The 13,555-nt window shown below is 39.0% G+C and overlaps 1 protein-coding gene across 2 annotated transcripts in view; it reads right to left on the bottom strand.

Moving 5' to 3' along the window:
- Positions 1-6,308: 6,308 nt before the first annotated feature.
- The window catches only part of PWWP2B (PWWP domain containing 2B), a 44,906-nt gene continuing 37,659 nt past the window's right edge, over positions 6,309-13,555 (bottom strand). For both annotated transcript variants that reach the window (XM_032799726.2, XM_032799724.2), the window contains exon 4: positions 6,309-7,927. The gene's annotated coding sequence lies outside the window, so the exon portion shown is untranslated. The remainder of the gene's footprint in view (positions 7,928-13,555) is intronic.

Consider the following 13,555-nt stretch of genomic DNA (forward strand, 5'->3'; position numbering starts at 1 on the left):
TCGGCGTTCAATGGGTAACCTGCCCTCATTACCAGCAGTAGCTCCCAAATGGCTAGGGCCCGCCGGTTAGGGGAGAATTCATTGTCCATGTCCTCATCCGTCTCTTGTCGCGCGCTGGCTTGTAAGCTGCCTCTTCCTCTTCCCTCTGCCTTTTGCAGTTCATGGTTCACATGACAGCACGAGAATCGTCAGCGTGTAGTCGGACTGACGTTCTTACTGGATAGCTGTTACTAGATCTCAGCAGGTCCATGCTTGCTGTGCTTATTGGCGGTTTGCTCGAAGGTTTCACCCGGGAAAAAAGTGGCGCGAAACGGTTGTCTGCTGCTTTCACAAAGGGAGGGGTGAGGCTGTACCCAGAACCACCCGCGACAATGATTTCTGCCCCATCAGGCACTGGGCTCTCAACCCAGAATTCCAAGGGGCGGGGGAGACTGAGGGAACTATGGGATAGCTACGGAACGGCTACCCACAGTGCACCGCTCCAGAAATCGACGCTAGCCTTGGACCATGGACACACACCATCGAATTAACGTGCCTAGTGTGGCGTGCACACTCGACTTTATAATATCAGTTTTAAGAAACCGATTTTAGCTAATTCGATATTATCCCGTAGTGTAGACGTGGCCTTAGAGACTAACAAATTTATTTGGGCATAAGCTTTCGTGGGCTAAACCCCACTTCATCAGTGTAGGAAGAGAGATTTTTTTTTTTAAATCTTGTTAAGGGGATGAAAGTGATCCCACCAGTAGTCTATAGCTTGTTGTTAGGTGCTGGGGTTGCAAAGTGCAGAATGCCATTTACTTAATTAAGCTCAGCGTGCAAAATACTTCTTAATCACCATCTTACACATAGGAGCTATGCTGAAGCTTTTCACGAAGTACAGCCTTGTATGATGGTCCTTTTGATCTCATCAACACTGTTCATGTGACAACATTAACAGGAAGAGCATCATCACACACAATTTATATGCGGCAGAAGTAATTTCCTAGCAATGTACCAAATGACACAGTCCACATTGATTTTTTGGACATGCATGTTAAAATCAAAATAACCACCGCAATCCCCATGTATAAACTAATTGTTACTTCAGCTCTTACTGTACTTCATACTAATGAATTATGATTAAGGCTACATTTATGTCACGAAGGTCATGGAATCTGTGACTTCCAGAGACAGTGACATTCTCTGCTTCAGCCCCAGGGACTGCAGGACTCTGAAGCTGACAGCCAGTGGGACCCTGGCAGGGTTCCAGCAACAGGAGCAACAGCAGTGACAAGCAACAGAGGGTCCCCTACAAAGGAGCTAGAGGGTGTCCTTTTCTCTTTGGGAAATATGATCACCCTGCAGCTCTCAGCTGCCATGGGTGGAGGTTTAACCCCACACAGCTCCCAGCCACCACAGTGGTGGGGGAAACCAAGGAGCCGCAGCAGCAAAAGTCAGACAGGTCATGGCTTCCGTGAATTTTTGTTCGTTACTAAAAGTAACTATAAATTAAAGGCTAAGGGCTGGTCTACACTACGGGAGAAAATCGATTTTAGATATGCAACTTCAGCTACATGAATAACGTAGCTGAAGTCGAATATCTAAAATCGATTTACTCACCCATCCTCACCGCGCAGGATCGATGTCCGCAGCTCGCCATGTCGATTCCGGAACTCTGTTGGGGTTGGTGGAGTTCCGGAATCGATATAAGCGCGCTCAGGGATCGATATATCGCGTCTCATCTAGACGCGATATATCGATCCCCGAGCAATCGATTTTAACCCGCCGATACGGCGGGTAGTCTAGACGTGGCCTAAGATTTTTGTCATGATCCACTACTGGACATTTGCATGGGGCAAGGTTTAACTGTAATTCTGGGATAAAAATTGCACCATCTCATCATATTCGTTTTACTTAGCGGAGTCAGTGTAAAGTTCTAATTGAAGAGTAGAATTTGGTAACTCCACACACCCTGCCATTCCGTCCAGCAGCTCTATTACCAGAGGGATTATAGTATACACTGATCTACTTAAACATGCTAATTATGGGTTACATTGTAGCACCTCCCCCAATCCATTTAGAGGGATTTTCCATGCAGAGGAGGATTTAGGTGCCTCTATGGCATCGTCCCCTACCCTCTTCCCAGACCGTGTAGAGGGTTCTCCTCAAGCTGGGGTCTGCACAGGGAAGGGAGTGGAGGAGTAAGAAGGGGCTGGAGCATCCAGCATTCTGCACTCTCACAGCTGTATGGAATTTACTCAAGGTGATAATACAGACTCAGGCTTATGACCTTTTATATGGATTCTCCCACCCCCTTGGAGGCCTCAACAGCAGGGCAGTCACAGCCTGGTTGGGTTACTGACAACAGATCCAGTGCAGCAGTGGTGTCACGAATCCAGGAGGGGCCAGGACACAGGTTAGATGGCTTTTGCTCGAAGGAAGAAACCTCTGCCACTTCACACAATATTATTTTTGTAAAATTAACTCTGGCTAAAAGTATCAAATTATCCAAATTAATTGGTTTCAATTTCTGGACAAACCCACTAAACACTCAGAGATAAACCACCACCTTCTAAATTACCACTCTGTTCCCAGATTAGCGTTTGTAATACTGTCACATATCCCATCGCCCACAATTTACACAAAATGAAACCAATTTTTACCCCCTGCTTCCATTTCAAAGTTGGAGGTAACAAAGCTGTGGCAGACAAACATGTTGCTGCAGGACCACGCTGTACCTTTTTATGAGCTGTGCTACATTTCACGCAGAGATTCGACAGACTACTTAAAAGTTAAGCCACCTAAACCGCTGATTTCTTTTAAACAATTTAGTGAGTTGATGTGAATGTGAAGGAAAAAAAATCCACCTGCTATTATTTTTGGGTTGCAGCAAGTTTGCTTAGTATCTGACCTATTCAAAAAAAAAAATCCATCAACCTAAAGGGAACTTGAGAATTATACAAGATACAGTACACACAGTTTTAACACTTAGATGTAAACAAATTCCACTTAGTCTTGGAACGTCCACTCATTATTTGAGGCATATGGTTACAAATTAGACACAGTAAAAGGAATTTGGATTTTGTGTATTAGATATTTTAACTTTAGTCTAAATTTAGACAAACGCTTTTTGAAGAGTTAGTTTTTAAAAGATCTAGCCTTTACCTGAATGAAGTCAGAGTAACTTCAGTCAAAATGTATTCAAATTTGAGTCAACAGGTCTGTTCAGTTTAAGGCTTACAGAAGTAGGGCTGAGACTCTTAAGAAAAACAAAAACAGAATGGATGTGTCTCTAGTATTGATATGACAAGACAATACTAAAGAAACTTAAGAAAAATATTGAATCCAATTACTAGAAAAAAGCAAAAAAACATTTGTTCAGACTGTTTTAGGGAAGTCACTAGTTTACTTGGGACATATATTTAACTTTTTTTTTAATTATAAAATTTTAAATTAAAGGGGCTCTTTTTAAAATGGAGCAAAATATGGAATTTCACAGAAGACAATTGCATAAGCACACTTCAGTGGCTAGCATTAAAAATATTTTATGAAAATGACAATAAATATTTGATATATCTGGAGAATTTCCATCCAGCTTTTAGCCTAATGGGGCTTTATCTTAAAATAAATAAATAAAAATTAAAAAAAATCCAAGACCCAAATGCTAAGCTACATATTATTTTAAACAAATTTCAATGAATTTTAAAGTGCTCAGTACTTCTGTTGCAGGAAAATTTTTGTTGAGGTGAATAAATTTCACTTCTGCATCATAGAGAGAGGTTCATTCTCTAGGTTTATTCTTCTGCATCTGTCACTTAGCCTACTGTGAACAGCATTATTCAATACTTGCACAGCGGGCTGGCAAAAAAGAAAAAAATTTCCAAATCTGGTAAATCTTGCACTAGATTTTACCATCAGGCTGCATGGAAATTGCAGGATGGATCTTTTTAGTCAGGCCAACTGAGCCAGCTTCTTCAGTTTCCCACATGTAGATTCCAAGTTGAGCTTTGGCTGGAATATTGTTTGCAAAAGCTGGTATGCTAGAATACCTCTGATCCTCTTCTAGTATCACTGTAGCAAGCCTTGAAAGGTTTAAAAACATCAAGCTCTGCTTCCTGGAACTGTGCATTTGGCAAATGAAATGACTTTTCTGCTTGATGTAGTCATGCAACTCTAACCACAACTTTCCAGGGGTTGGGTTGTTGTTTTTTTGTATGTGTGTGGAAACACTTTATGGCTAAATTCAATATAAAGTTGCAAAATTCAAGCACCGTCATGCACAATGTTGAGCTTTCACCTGCTCTGCTTTATTCATGGAGCATTTGTATTGTTGTAGGTGTATGCCAGGCTACCTCTTTAATGTCACATGGGCAAAAGCTACAATAGGCAAAAATCAAAGAGATAGAGCCCTTCACGTGTGGCACATGGAGGATGACAGTAAGAAACCAAGCCATCCACTTGGAGCGGGAACCAATACTGAGGATTTACTAGGAGATTGGAAGGACTGCTAATTACATCTGCCTTTATTTACAGAAGGAAATGGGAATGCTACAAGGCCATCTTAATTTAAAAGTGGCCCAACAATTTCAGAAGCGCACTGTAAGTCACATGCACTCAACTCTGTGTGAAGATTGGTGCCTTATCCAGGCCAGGCAGAAGATACCATTAAACGGTGCACACATCAGGCTTTTTGGGAGGGAGTGTGCACACATGCTGTTCCTGGAGATGCATTGCAATGCTAGGTTATTGCATGGGGGGGAGGGGAGGGAAAGGGGAGCAGGAAAATAGAGCAGGCTCCTACTCCACGTCGCAATTTCAAAATTCTACTTAATTTAGGCCCTCTACTCAGGGGACCATTTCAGATGTTGAGGAAGAACAGATACTACATTTATCTTAAATCACTTCTCTAACTTTTGGCTATTTCAGGTTCTCTGTATTCATACAGAGCACTATCACAAATCCAAAGCAAAATACTGGTTTAAGTATCACTCCCCCCGGCCCCCAGTGGAGACTGACTATCTGCTGGGGGAGGGGAGGGGCAGGGAACCACATTTTGAGTGAAATCTATGAAAGTAGTACCAGCCTTAGTTAGCATGCTTCTACCTGTGTATTTCTGGTCTCATGTGTTTTCATGAGAAGTTTTGCAGACAGCAAGAAATTACTCACCTATTCTTGGCATCACTCATAGCAAGCAAGTGCTCCCTTTACATGTCCAGAAAGGCAGGTAGAAACAGCCCTTAACAGACTGGAAAAGACATTTCATTGGAACTTGTCTGTTCATAAAAATGTTATTTTAAAACTTCCCTATAGTTAACTGCTGCAATGCTACAGCCCAAAAGCTTTATACCACATTCTGGATGGCGTGCAATAGGATCAAGAGGAACTGTGTGAGCAGACAGTACACGACCACTACACAAAGCCCGCCTTAAACGCAGCGCTAGAAAATGCTGGAAAACTCCACGCACACAAGGCTGTGAAGAAGAAAAGGGCAAGGGGAAGAGAAGGGTGTTTAACCTAGAAGCCATGCAGCCTACCTCATCTCCCAAGATGGGGACGTTAAATAAACAGACAAGCATAACTGCTTTGACATGCAGTTATACAATGTGCAGAAACACTTTCCTTTCTTCATACTCAGCTATTCTCTTGCATCATTTTGGGGTAGCCGGAATTGGACCTTGCAAGAGTTTCTGTTCAGTGTTGCATCTTAGTTTGCATATTAAAATTCTATGGCTCATGGTCACAACAGTTTGTTGGGGAAAATTTCTTTGGAATATTAAGTATTTTATAATCTCAGCAAAAATATACACAGTGTCTCTGTTCAAAAATTAAAAAAATAAGGTAAGAGGAAGCAGCTTTGATCTCTCACCTATACCCCACCCTCTTTGCTATAGGCGATTCTAGCTTTGTAAAAGCCAATCCCATAAATTTGCACCTAGTGTAATCATCTGTGGATGAAACAAGTACTAGAATTCCAAACCAAAGGAGGTTGGGACACATTGAGAGAGTAATCTAAAATAGTTTGAAAAGATCTGCACTTAGCTATTTACCCATTAAAACATCTCTGTTTAAAATCAATGCTACTTTAAGTTATTCTTTACTACATTTTTTATCACTAAGAATTTGTGCCTATAAATGACTTACTGATTTCAGTTTGGAAAAAAACTGACTCTTGGCATCATATTTAAATCTAGCTGAAGTTTTTAAAAACAATTAAAAAAACCACATACTTTCCTTAATAAACCAACCAACCACCTGCCACTCTCTTACAAAACAGTATTTGGTTACAGGAAACATAGTTAAATTAAAAAGAACAGGAGCACTTGTGGCACCTTAGAGACTAACAAATCTATTTCAGCATAAGCTTTTGTGGGCTAAATTAGAATTAAATAAGTTAAATTAGAAACTGACCACACTAGTACAGATGACTAGTTCACTTTCATTGTCTGAATAAGTGAAATTCAGAGTAACAGCATATATAAAAGTAAAACTAACTTTTTACATTTTCAGACGTGTGTGTCTACTTCACTATATCTGTGGTGCTCAGATTGTTTATGTACAATGGATTTCTTTTTGAAAAGGTTTTAAAATTTAGCCCCTTTAATATTGGACATTGGAAACATCACATTTTTAAAGAATCAATGGGAGCCAAAAAAACCATGAGCTTTTATTTGTCTCTTTCCACTAATATTTCTGGGTTAGCAAACTTAACTGTATTTTTTTATTTTTGGTAAGGGGACATGGATTAAGGTTTTAGGAAAAAAACAAAATAGCATATGTTGTAATGACACTTCACTTAGTTTCATTCTAGTACATACAAGCCACGTTAACTGTATTAGGCAATTTTGAACTCTCCTCCCCATTACTAAAATGAGTATCACAGATATATGTCACTAGATACTGAAGCTATTGGGGTTTTTTTAAGTTACACAAAAGGAAGATCCAAGCTATTTTTAAAGTAATACTGAAAACCTCCCAACTTCAGTGTAATTCAGTTTGTTTTTAAATTGGCTTTCATTCTTTAATGTTGTAAACATTTCAAAAAGAGCATTAGTAACTATCTGCAATGTTAAGTGCGGAAAAATCCTTTCCCTATCAATCAGCATGTATTCTCAATGGGCCACAAGCTACACTGGTTGAACAGAAAAAAAGTCTGAATGCAAGATTAAGTTAATTAATGAACTGCAATAGGTTAATATCCACCTCAGTGCATTTAGGATGAATGTATCTAGGATGTACAGGATATGGGTAGAGATGACTGGAAGAAGCATAGATTAATTTAGAATACCTCACAATCTGAATTACTAGTTGATCGCTTGTTTATGTGCTTGAAATCATAGTGTTCTTAACTGATTATCTCAGCTCTGCAGTAAACATCTTTGAAAAGCTTTAAAGTGTGCACAATAATGGCCACATAATTGTGTTGCACATTTTCCAAGTTTTAATTGACACAAAAAAGTGAGTCCATTGTACTTAAGACACTACACTGATTTCATTCTATTGCATGTCCTGCTCCATTTACATTTTTTAGAATACAGTATATAGTAAAAGTTTTGTAGCTTTAAAATTAACAAGTGTGTGAAATCTGTAAGTAAAATAAGCAGCAGCAATAATTTTTGGGATTTTATCAAGAGAAGCTAGTTTTAAGTAATAAATACATTCCAAGTTGTGGTATTCACTGTTCTCCTAGTTCACTGCTTTATTTGTCAATTCCCTTCTTTTCGGTTAGATATCCTTAAGACTTTCCTGTCAGCCTGGCACCAGAAGAGTCTCTTAACTCCAGTCCAGGTGCCCGTCACCCTTCACAGATAAGCAGTGCAATCTGACAAGGAAACTCATCCTGCTGTCATCCGCATGGCAACCTCAAGATTCTCCTGGGGAGCATGTCAGGATGTTTACAGACTTCATGAAACTCTAGGAGAACAGCTGTGCTCTTATCTTCTGTTACCTTGAAGAAAGTGAAAGAGGGAGAGGTTATTCCAAGTGGCACAGAACTGACCAATATTAGCTGTGAGAGGCTCACTCTCCTTTACTTCATCCAAATATAACCTGCAACTCTTGTGGTCTAAATTTGCATGGCAAACTGAAGATATAGCAGCTACAGTTTAATAAGAGCCTCGTTGAATTCATGGATCTAAAAGTTGGAAGTAAGCAACAATACCACTGAAATATTTTTTTGAAGAATGGAGTTGTCATTTTAATGACAAAGAATAGAATGTGATAGTAGGCTAGCTTAGTATATAAATCTTAAAAAATTTACTTTTTGATGTAGGAATATTTTAAGTTAACTGGAGTCCAGTATAGGAAAAGACCTATGAGAAATTTTTAAGATTCTTATAGTCCATTTTTTCCCCTTGTGACCTGTACTTCTCAAAAAAAAAAAAAAAAAAAAGTTATAAAATAGGAAAAAAGCTTTTCCATGGAATCTAACCCCTTTAACTCTTTTTAAGCTTGGAGTAAGGAATTGCAGCTGTTTAAATTCGCTGATACATGTTTAACATCTGAGTTTTCAGGTAGAAATGCACATTTCTGATAAAGAAAAAAAGCAAGAGATGTTTCCTTCCAGCCAACCACACACTGCTCAGAATGGAAATGAAAAAAAACAGAAATTAGTACATTTCATTTCAGCTTAAGGGTTGAAACAGGTAGAGACCCGAGATGATTGTGAGATATTGCTGTCAAACCAGATTTGTACAGAGTATTCTTCTCACACCATTCTTGCAGGATACCAACAAGAGTCATTAACACTCCTGATAGTCCAATCCGTACCTCTAAGCAGAGGAAGTTATTCATACCCAACTACAGTAATCTCTAACAGTTGTGATATGTACCTACTTTATTGGCCTTTTAAAGTTAGGCTAAGAGCCCCAGAAGCTCTTATTACCTGGTTACCTCAAAGACTATACTGGAACACTTAGTTTCTCTTTAAATGCAAAATCACCAATATAAGAAGATTCCAGGACTGTTTCTATGTTTCGCTCTGAAGCCGAGAATGTCTGTGGAATCAGTGTGAAGTGATGAAACAGCTATGAACATGGCTGAGAGTTTTTTTGTTCAGAATATCACCAGGTTCAATTATGACTGGGATTCAGTCTGTTACCAGCCCATTTTTAAATTCTTAGCCATTTCGACTTTACAAATTACACACGTCACAGCAAGGCATGTATTTATATCATGCCAAGAATCCGAGGCTATCACCACATCAGAGGTAACAACCAATCACCACCCTTACTCAGATAATTTGCATGTAGCAGTTTGATTGGTTGTATAAGGAAGACTGAACAGATGGGTTATTTGGTCCAAGTACTACACTTTACGGCAACAGCATGGGCTTTCCGCTACTTATTTGTAATGAAGTCACAACATTCAAAGTGCTGCATTCCTCCCACTCTGACATGAACAGCATATGCTAAGATTATTAGGCAGAAAGTAAGATTGTGGACCCTGTCATCTGGCCTGCAGTAGTCTTGGGCAGAAGGCCATATCAGTGGGAGAGTTTGTTTGTTTAAAGAAAGAGGCAACATTTAACAAGGTTAAGATTTTACCTAGAAGTCCTTGCAACTTACGCCTGCCATTCTGTTCATTAACTCTGCTGTGCAAAATGTACTGAAATTGTGCTGTAGTACCTTGGTGTGATCAATGGCCTTAAATATTTGCATATCTATTTAACACACACCCTTCCGTTTATCTTGAAGGCTGACTGGAGTAAAACTGGTTAAGAATAGTGACTGAGCAGTGCAAGTCAGGACATCCTGTTGACAGAAGAGTGGCTGAAAACACTGAGGTCATCCTCAAGTTTTTAACATTTTCCTCTAGAGAAAACAGGTCACCACAAATGAACTTCAGAAGCAATTCAATCACAGCCTAGCACTAAAATCCATGATCAGTCCTAACTCTCAAATTAATACTGTGAGCATACAGAGTCAGGATCTAGGATTTTTGGGCCTCACATTTACCTTTCTGATGAATAACAGAAAGAGATGTAATACTATGGTTAAGGATAAAGATCTTTTTTAGAAAACCCTCCAAGTCTAAAAGTTGAATTATGAGAAGAAAAATCCACTATATAATGATTTAAATCAGTCAATTCCAACATTATCACATTTCCCTGCACTGCTAAAAATGCACCAAAGTCTCCCTCTTGTCAGCACCAGAAACTAAAAGTGAAACCGACGCGCCTGTCCTTGTCCAAGGTGACTGAAAAGCAAAAACCAAAAAACAAACAAAAAAAACAAAAACAAAAACCCCCATCGCCCTTAAACATGATAAAGAGCTAGAAATTCATTATTTTAATACTTTACAATCTTATTAGTGACAGGAAATTTGTTTAAGTCACTTCCTTGGACATTTCTATGAAACTCTTATGCTAAAGCACCTTTATATTGCAGCAAAGTCTCTATTCAGAAATTTCTTGTACACTTTCAAAACTCAGCTACTTCAAAGAAGAGCCTCAAAAAAACCCAAACACAAACTGATTGAAAACAAATATTTTATCAAGCACACTGGGGCCTGGAAGTTATCTGCAATGTGTGATTTGCACCTTTGAAACATAAAAACACAACAGGTGGAATTTTGAAAAATACCTACATCATTTCAGCATTTACTGCTTGCCTTAAAAAAAAAATAATTCTGCAAACTTGTTCAGATTGTACATTCCCAAACTAAGCTCATAAAACAACTTAGTTATTTTGTGGTATGGGAAGAAATATTAAGTACATAGCAACTGATAATTTCTGGTTTGAATTTTTGAAGCATTACTAACAAAACCCACAAAAACCTAGATAGTTTTGTTAGAAGATTTAATCTTATGACAACAACCGTTTTCCCCCATCCCACCTTTTCTTTTCACTGAATGTTTATATAAACTCAACCTACCCTATGTGTTCTTTAATGAAATTGCTTCAAGACCAAGATCAAAGACTATCTTCTCACAACAGAAATTTGATAGGACTGGCATAACTGCAAGTTGGCTTTTACAACAGCTTTGATAAAAACACTGTGTCCCTAAAGGTGATGCTCTTCACATCAACCTACAGTTCTGGTGCCACTACAAGCCAGCACTTAATAACTTTAAGTATAGGAGCTCATGGCTCAAATAGAAAGATGAAGCTTCTTAAAAGTAAGAGAGCACAGAAGGCTATTTTAAATAGACTACCAGATAGATTCAGCAGTTTTCAAGTGTAGATCATTTGACTAATGAAGGAATATTTATTAGATGAATGAAGTGAGGCTTACCTGGTTACTCTCAAGATTCAGTTGGCTAGTACCATACAATACCTCAAGATAAAACTGAAATTTAAAGAGAAGTTTGAGATTCTGGAAATTACTAAGTCCGCGATGATTTACATATTATGGATTCTTTGATTCAGGTCAACAGCATGAGAGGCAGCATGGTCAGTGGCTAGGACTACAGCTAGAGATGTTTGGAACAATCCAAGTGGCAGAGGAAGAGGAAGGCAAAAAAAAGCCCCGCTTACAGGGATGCTGGAACAATTTGTATAGTGGGGGTCCCGAGAGCCATTGAACCAAACTGTAAACCCTGTATATGATGGAAACCACTTCAAGCGAGGAAGTGTTGTAGCACCCCAGGTTTCAGTCCCTCTGTTGCAGTCTTGTTGTATATGACTAGCCATTTTGTATCTGCTACAGCTATATAAGTCCCCTTGATAAAAGTAAAACACACACTCATGATTTAAATGTGCCACTCTGTCTTCTGCTTAGTCCAGTTCTGCCTTGTGTCTGGGTGGTGGATGTTATACCACTGTGTTATTAAACCTGCTTAAGACATTTCTCCCCAGGGGAAAAGTCAAACACAGTAGTTGGGTCAGGATTATGTTCTCAGAAGTCATTTGGCATTTTAATAAACTATATACTTTGATGCCTTAAGAAAAAAAGACACCATTCCTCACACTAATTCTACTTCACAAAGAAACATTAGATACCACATAGCTGGATGGAATCCAAAACTTAAAACTAGCACTAATATTTAAAGGCCAAGAGTTTATTAAGCAACAAGTTGGGCACTCAGAATCACTAAAGACAATTTAAGATGAGCTGATTTTCAGGAAGACAGATTTTTCAGAAAGTGATGAACTATTAGTCCCCTTTGATAGAGCAGGGAAACCTTTTAAACAACAAAACAACCCACTAGTGTGGGTCAAAAACACTAGCCGTAAGGTTGTGGGTCACTCTTTTCCTCTTTTGATTCATCAGGTGGGCACTGGAAAATATCAATAGCTTATATAGCAGGATAATAAAATGAACCAAGTAAAGGAAAGATTTTTCAGACTTCAACCAAACACAAAGTAGCAATAAATTGACCATGTTTCATACCAATTTAGACATCGTGGGTCATTATCGGAGAAAAGTTCAGTACTGCCAACCTCAAGCACTGAAAAACTCATTCTTCAATCCTCAAAATAATTAGATTTGCTTAAAAATAGTGACTAAAGAAAAAAAAAAAAACTCACTGGATTCTTTCTGTTCACTGGGTTTTTAGCCTTTAGGGTACACACTGTTGACATTTTCAAGATTTTCTCCACAATCACAAGGGCTAATTTTTTAAAATAAATTGAAGCAGAGTCACTTGATTCTAGGAGCCAGGGCTTTGAGACAGACAACAAACATCATGAGAGTTGGAACACGGAGTTACACTTTATGTAAAGGCTGTTCAATTTACACCTAAAATTTGTACTTCTCACAAGTCAATTCCTGCAGAGACAAACTTCAATCTGATAATCCGACCTGCATGGGCATGTCTCTGTAGGCATGAGCAGAGGGGCTGCTTGCATGGATCCAATCACAGGATTGGATTCCAATATAACAAGAGGTCCAGGTGACTGTTCTTGAGGCATCCAGGACTGGAAATCATTGTGTTAGCCCCCTGCCTCTTATGATAGGTAGTCTTGCTCACAATGCTGGGTGTAAACTCCCTAACGCCACCAGCCTGTTACCTCAAGCACTCTCCTCTGGGCTATGCCAGCCTTGTTTTTGACATACAGGTTAACAGTAGGTCCCTGAGCCCCTCTGAATCATTTCCATGTGATGTCCAGGCCATCACTGGTTACTCTAATCCCAGCTCCTCTGTCCTTAAAAATAAAAAAGCTGTGTTCCCCAGTTTACCGTTACCTTAAATCAATACTCCAGTAAAATCACAGCACTCGTGAGCATGTCTAATTTTTTTTTTTTTTAAGATGTGTTTATGTAAGAAACAATGGAGAATTAACTAGAAACAAAATAGTGGAACCATTTGTTTCCAATACAAAACAAAATCATAACACACAAACCTGGGTCTACACTTAATAGTTATTAAAGTACCGCCCCCCCCAGAGTTCAGTCTGTTGCAGAGCTGGCTGGCTTCACAGGAACAAGGATCCAATTTTTCATAAATCCCCACTCCCCAAGATGTATCCTCAGTGAAAGGATGCAGAGGATCTTTCTTCCTAACGTTTACTCCAAGTTCAAACAAACATATTTTTAATATAAATACAGCAGAACCTCAGAGTTAGCGACACCTCAGGAATGGAGGTTGTCTATAACTCTGAAATGTTCTGTAACTGTGAAGAAGAGATTACAG

Source organism: Chelonoidis abingdonii, chromosome 15 (assembly GCF_003597395.2).
Source record: "Chelonoidis abingdonii isolate Lonesome George chromosome 15, CheloAbing_2.0, whole genome shotgun sequence".
In the NCBI taxonomy this organism is placed as follows: Eukaryota; Metazoa; Chordata; order Testudines; family Testudinidae; genus Chelonoidis; species Chelonoidis abingdonii.